General features: G+C 43.0%; 1 pseudogene; it reads right to left on the bottom strand.

Annotated features, from left to right (window-relative positions):
- Positions 1 to 754: 754 nt before the first annotated feature.
- Positions 755 to 2,251, bottom strand: LOC123420759 (annotated as a pseudogene).
- Positions 2,252 to 7,556: the final 5,305 nt, after the last annotated feature.

The raw sequence follows: 7,556 nt of genomic DNA, 5'->3' as shown, positions 1-7,556 counted from the left end.
AATCAATAATATCACCGGAGTATAAAAATGATTTGAGGACCCAATCACCAGAATTAGCGTCGACCTCAACCAGCCATTTTCGCACATTTTGGGGATCACGAGCTAGTAAGCTACACATGCAACAGACTGCCGCAATGTTAGGTCACATACCCACCAATCTCAATCAAGCTTAAATTATCAATTACGAGACCAGATTGCAGATGTGATAACCTATTGACATTACCATGGAAATTCTGGGGAAAATGCATAAAATTTTGAGTAAAGACTTGAGTAAATGGCTTGCTTCATTTAACAATTAAAATTTGGTCAGAATTAGTGAGGCAGTGGCAAGCAGGAATAAGGTAACCAAGAACAACCCAGTGTCTGGTTCGTTATAAACAATTGATATGCGCTCTATATGACATCTTTCTTGAGAGGACTGTACATGAATTGGTAGAGACAGTACATGTCATATCTCTTGTTCATGAGTAACAAACTCCTGATTTAATTCAGATTCTGTTTCTTTAAAGTGGGAACAATCATGTATTCACAAACATTACAATTCAACCGCATATATCATGTACTCAATTCTAAATATCAGTGCACCGTTGAGCTAGTATTGACTGACAAAAGGCACAGGTACCAACCACTTCAGTTTGCATCAGCTATGCTAACTTTTGGGAAAGCCAAGAATTAATATGAGCATAGTAGATTACGAGATAAATCTAAAGAACTCTTAGTAGGTCCAACCTTCATTATAAAATGAGTGCCTTTTTCACTTCTGAATGTAAACAATTGTTGCATCTTTGGAATGAATAGTGAATAAGCATAACAGGAAACCTTTTCATGTTGTGGACGGGTGGAAGATCAGGCGGTGAACTGATTTCCATGTGGCAACCCAAGGGTATGAGTTGAAGAGGCACTGCATTTGCTATACGAATGTGTGCTTGTGTTTCTTCAGGTGACAAGTGACCCACAATATGCTTCAGAGCTGCATTATCTCCACTTTTTGTGGAGCCAAATTGTGCAAATGATGTATGGTTCCACCATGTATCCAATAATCTCTCACTCCATTTGCACCTCCTTATGAAGAACAATCCTGCGTGAGGAGCATGGTCAATATTTGATGGACGAAATGTCTATCTTACTTTGTGATGAACCTCCTGTCTATAAGAACGGCAATGTAAGATTGTGAACTATAGAAACGAAATATTAAGAAAAGTGTAATGAATTATTATGGATGTATGTTTCCAAGTATGCTTCCCTAGGATATTAGTAAGATGTGAATATCGGTGCATATTCCCTTGGTCGGTTTGCTCTAGCCCATAAATAGTGATGGATCAGCCTCACTGCACAAATGAGTCATACTAAACTATCATATGCGTATTCTCAAGATACAGTAGTAGGTGAACAAATATTCAGTGTTAATGAGTGTGATATATCACAGAAATTGCCATTGCTTTGCTTGTCAAATGATTTGGACAAACATAAAGTAAAAATGAACAATGTGCATGTTTCGCCTACCGGCATTCACCCCATTGATATCCTCTGTCAGAAAGAGATGAGGAGATGCATCAACATCACTATGTGCAATCACCGAGAACAAAATCTCATCCTTTAGAAAAGGAATCAGCAGAAAAAGAACTTATGTTAACTAAATAAATAAGCAACTCAGAGGACCTCAAAATATTCTTGTAAACTTAGTGCTTAGAACAAGATTCCATGAAAGTATCTAGGCTTACAAACGAAATGTCAGGGTTAGTAACCAGTGTGTCCATCACATCACATAGTTTCTTGTGTAGTAGAACATGGAACCAACAGAGAGTGGTGGTGAGTAGTGGGTAGTGACCCATGGTGTCGTTCCAGAAGAGCCAGTGGTGGCGGCTAAGATGTGTGCGGAGGGCGAGGATCTTGCTCCAGGCGGGCGGGCGGGCGGGCGGCGGGGGTCGACGGCGCCAGGGGCAGCATGGCGAGGCGGTACACGTAGGCGCGCTTGTTCCGCGTGGTGGACGCCAGCACGCCGCGGAAGGACCGGCCCCGGCGCGCCTTGGCCCGGTAGGCCCTCGTCAGAGAGCGTGACGATGGGGAAGCTGAGTTGCTGCCCGGCGCTCGGCGGCGGGGGGCAGGCACCAACGGCCCAGGGAGTTGGGGCGGCGGAGACATGCGGGAGGAGGAAGAGGAGCAGGAGCGGGAGGAGGTGGAGGAGAAGGTGGCAGTGGCTGGGGCGGAGGCGAGGGCGGTGATGGGTAGGGTGGCACGCCCGTCCGACCATCTCCAGTGACGTCGTGGGCCGATTTGTCTGCTAGCATTGCCTACGTGAACAGCACGAGAGATCGTTCCTTCCGCGTACGTTAATGTGTTTGATGTGCGCCTACGCGGTACGTATGGATCCCGCACATTCTTGTTTTCAATCAAAATCCATCGTTTGTGCCTATGTCTTTGATACCATCATGGTTGCTCGACTGGTTTTACTAACAACTTTTTAAAGGCAAGGTTTAGCATTCATTTTTCAGGGTTGACTGATCAACCATTGACCAGTTGACCACTAACAGGTTGACCGTTGCTACTTGATTACACAGTTCGAAAAAAGACCCAACAGTTTGATGAATACTTTGAGGTGGAGTGACAACAAGGGCAAAACATACAACACAAAAAAAATGTTGGATAGTTTCTTATACCTAGAAAAAGCTATAGCGTGTGAGCCCATTAAGTACGCAATGTCTGGGCCAAGTCTGGGCACATGGACCAACCCGTAACAATAAATTCACGCACATCCATGTGCCGAACTAGAGGCGATACTCAGCCTAACATAGAACAATAATGAGTAAGGAGAGAAAGGACGACACCAACATGCACACAACAAGTTCCCCACATCTCTCAATCCCACGGGATGCTATTCGGCTCCCATACAAACACCAAATCAGAAACATGGGGATCAACCGGCTTTGTCTCTATTCCATCCTCTCATCAACTTTGCAACAATTGTAGGTGGTAGTTGATGAGGACATGGCTACTTTGGAAATGACCAAAAATGTTGCATACAAGAATATTTATAAGATGCTTTCTTATAATAAATATGCAATATTTTTTATATTATCTAGAACAAAAATACTTCACCTATTTTTAATTCATGCGCATAATCACTTAACACTTGTACAAACCATGTGTGAAGATAAAGGAAAATAAAATGATTAGATGTTGTTTAAGAAGTCCTTTAACGTGAAAGGAAATGATTAGGTAATGTTCAGGAAGTTTTCTCACGTCATTTTTTACTCAACGCAAGATACAGAAAAGCTTAACACGTCCAGGACTCAAATTCGGATTGCACAAACATACCTGACTTAAAACGTGTCTAACTTTTGCATCTGGACTCCAAATAGGTGAATATTTTTTGTTTCAAACCTTATTTTGTATACTTTCCAATGCAATTGGATTCAACTTTAAACTCCTTTGAACTCACCTTTAATGATTATGTAACACTAAGGTATTGATGACATAACTTCACGTCAAGATGATGAATGCCTAGTTGACTTGAATACAACATGTGTTGAGTTACCTATTGATTTGAGCACAATACTTGTTTTAGAGAATCATGTAACTGTTATCAATGTGTCATGTGATAAAACGATTGAAATACCAACAACTTTGAGCGCACCCATTAAAGTAATTATTGATGAGAAAGAACCACGTTACTCGGTGACTAAATCTGATTTGGATCAAGTGCAATTGATTAGCGAGGAGGACATGTTATCTACAATGTTGTATGCTAATTCTTTGTATTCTGTGGTTTTGAATTCACTCATGCCTTTGTTATATGCAAAAATCAAAATAATTGAAATCACATAGTTGAAATCATTGCAAAGTGTATACGCCTCTAATTTTACTTTTAACTCGATTGGAGAGTATGGTGTTGACAATTTTTTTTTGTGCATAAGCTTTGCAACATGAGTGATGATCATGCTAGCTTGAAATAAATGAAAATAATTGTGCCAATGCATAATCATTATGATATGACCTCTAATCTTGGCTACGATTCTGTTTTGGATGACTTGTTGCATGTTTGCATATTTAAGCATGTTGTAGCATCTAATTATGAAACTATTAAAGTTATTCATCAATGTTAGGATGGTTTAGTGATGAGCATTGTCAATCTTTTCATATGAATAAGAGCTTCATTTATATGTGCAAACTAAGCTGCAATATTTCCATGTCTTCTACTTCTTGTGATAATAGTTTGGCTTTATATTTCATGACATATGAAAGTTAGTCATGTACAAATGTGTCACATGTTCAAAAACTGAGGGAAGTAAAAAATTAATGACATATACATATACAACATGTACACCTTGCCTTTTTTGTTATCCACATTTTAGGCTAAGCAACATCGAGGATGTCTTTGTTTACAATAAGGGGAGTATGATGAAGACATGGATACCTTGGATACGAACAAAATTATTGCATACAAGAATATATTTTTATTTTGTAGGTAATTTTTTATAATAAATATGCAATGATTTATTTATGTTATCCAACACAAAAATAGGTCAACTATTTTTGGTTGGCTCATTGAAAACACACAATGTTTTATTGAGAGTAAACTGGGCCTTGGGAGAAAAACAATAACCCTTCTTTGTATTGGCCCACCCAGTTTTGGTTCTGTATGTCCATCACTGGAAGGAAGTACTACATTTTGGCGAGATTGGACACACGCTTCTCAGTTAGCAATACCGCCCTTCGTTGTACAAAATTGTACATCACACATACGTGGGTAACATCTAACAAGAGGCTATACTCAGCCTAACATAGAATAATAAGGAAAACGCGCTTGTAGCCGGTGCGCCGGCCGAACCGTTCGTTCGGTCACGCGCGAGCCATGCGTGTGGCTGGCCTGGTATGTAGCTTTTTCCCGTCCAAATTTTTTACAACTGGCATTCAAATTGGCTACAAGCGTTTTTTATCTGTTATATTTGTCCACTAAAAAAAGCTACATTCACGTGTGGTTGCAATTCTAGTTCGTTGGTTTTTTCATTACAACCGGCGTTTAATTTTTGCTACAACCAGTGTTAATCTTTGCTAGAACCGGTATTAGATTTTGCTACAACCGTTCACTAAAAAAGCTGCATACACGTTCATGAAAGTTGCAACCTGAGTTCACCGGATTGTTTTGCTACAACCCACATTTTATTTTTCCACCACCCATTATCAGCGTCGTTTTTTTGCTACGACCATGTTGATATTTGTTTTTGCTATAACCATGTTTTTGCTGCATCCGTGGACGAAATTTGCTACATCATTGCTTATTTTTGCTACCATCTACGATTTTTGCTACATGAACAGATCTGCGGGTCAAACGGGATTCCATCTGGCAGATCTAGCGGCTCACGTGCGATCGGCCGAAAGTTTCGGCCGACGCACCATCGCAAATCAGTGCCTTAATGAGTAAGGAAAAATCGTATGACGCCCAAGAGCAGACAACAAGTCTTTCGGCCGACGCGTCGTCGCAGATCAGTGCTTTAATGAGTAAGGAGAAGTCGTATGACGCCCAAGAGCAGACAACAAGTTCCCCGCGTCTCTCAATCCTACGGGATGCCCTTGGGCTCCCATCCAAAGGCCAGATCAACAACATGGTAATGAACAATGAACCTGCTTTCACTAGTGGAAAACGGGCCTTTGGCCGGGACCATTTAGTCCCGGCCTGCCTCTGGGCCGGGACTAAAGGCCCGGCCACGTCGCCCCAATTCTCAATGCCTCCCTCGAGGCTTTAGTCCCGGCCCGTAAGGAGCCTTTAGTCCCGGTTCGTGTCCCAAACCGGGACTAAAGGGCTACGCGGTGGGTAGTGGTGGTGGCAACCGTTCGTATCCCCCTTTAGTCCCGGTTGGTGGCTCAACCCGGGACTAAAGGACTAACACGTGGCCTGCCGTAGTGGTGGCGACCGTTGGTATACCTCTTTAGTCCCGGTTGGTGGCTCAACCCGGGACTAAAGGCCTAACACGTGGCCTGCCGTAGTGGTGGCAACCGTTGTTATACCTCTTTAGTCCCGGTTGGTGGCTCAACCCCGGACTAAAGGCCCAAACGGTTTGCATCCCGCGTCGTTTCGGGCGATGAAAAGCACGAACCGAAGCGTACAGTCGCCATTTTCTCTGTTTCTTCTTCTCTCTCGCGTCGCCCTCTCTGTTCTTCTTCTCTCTCGCGTCGCCCTCTCTGTTCTTCTCCTCTCTTCTTCCCTTCTCTTCTTCCACCATGCCAACTAGCTTTCATGAGGTGCTCGCACATGGCACGACCAAGCTCCGTGTCGTGTACACGAACCTGAGCAGGGAGGTGCCGTTTTTTCTTCAACAGTTGAAGGAACGATGGTTTGACCATGCAGTGGATCATGGGAAGTTCTTGGGGCTTGATCTGGAGTACACGGCCGATCGACGCGGTGTTACCTGTTGGAATTATGCCCTAGAGGCAATAATAAATGTATAGTTATTATTATAATTCCTGTATCAAGATAATAGTTTATTATCCATGCTATAATTGTATTGAATGAAGACTCATTTACATGTGTGGATACATAGACAAAACACCGTCCCTAGCATGCCTCTAGTTGGCTAGCCAGTTGATCGATGATAGTCAGTGTCTTCTGATTATGAACAAGGTGTTGTTGCTTGATAACTGGATCACGTCATTGGGAGAATCACGTGATGGACTAGACCCAAACTAATAGACGTAGCATGTTGATCGTGTCATTTTGTTGCTACTGTTTTCTGCGTGTCAAGTATTTATTCCTATGACCATGAGATCATATAACTCACTGACACCGGAGGAATGCTTTGTGTGTATCAAACGTCGCAACGTAACTGGGTGACTATAAAGATGCTCTACAGGTATCTCCGAAGGTGTTAGTTGAGTTAGTATGGATCAAGACTGGGATTTGTCACTCCGTGTGACGGAGAGGTATCTCGGGGCCCACTCGGTAATACAACATCACACACAAGCCTTGCAAGCAATGTAACTTAGTGTAAGTTGCGGGATCTTGTATTACGGAACGAGTAAAGAGACTTGCCGGTAAACGAGATTGAAATAGGTATGCGGATACTGACGATCGAATCTCGGGCAAGTAACATACCGAAGGACAAAGGGAATGACATACGGGATTATACGAATCCTTGGCACTGAGGTTCAAACGATAAGATCTTCGTAGAATATGTAGGATCCAATATGGGCATCCAGGTCCCGCTGTTGGATATTGACCGAGGAGTCTCTCGGGTCATGTCTACATAGTTCTCGAACCCGCAGGGTCTGCACACTTAAGGTTCGACGTTGTTTTATGCGTATTTGAGTTATATGGTTGGTTACCGAATGTTGTTCGGAGTCCCGGATGAGATCACGGACGTCAAGAGGGTTTCCGGAATAGTCCGGAAACGAAGATTGATATATAGGATGACCTCATTTGATTACCGGAAGGTTTTCGGAGTTACCGGGAATGTGCCGGGAATGACGAATGGGTTCCGGGAGTTCACCGGAGGGGGGTAACCCACTCCGGGGAAGCCCATAGGCATTTGGGGGGGTCACACCAGCCCTTAGTGGGCTGG

The sequence above is a fragment of the Hordeum vulgare genome, unplaced genomic scaffold (assembly GCF_904849725.1).
Source record: "Hordeum vulgare subsp. vulgare unplaced genomic scaffold, MorexV3_pseudomolecules_assembly, whole genome shotgun sequence".
Taxonomy (NCBI): domain Eukaryota; kingdom Viridiplantae; phylum Streptophyta; class Magnoliopsida; order Poales; family Poaceae; genus Hordeum; species Hordeum vulgare.
This window is presented reverse-complemented; position numbering and strand designations above follow the sequence as displayed.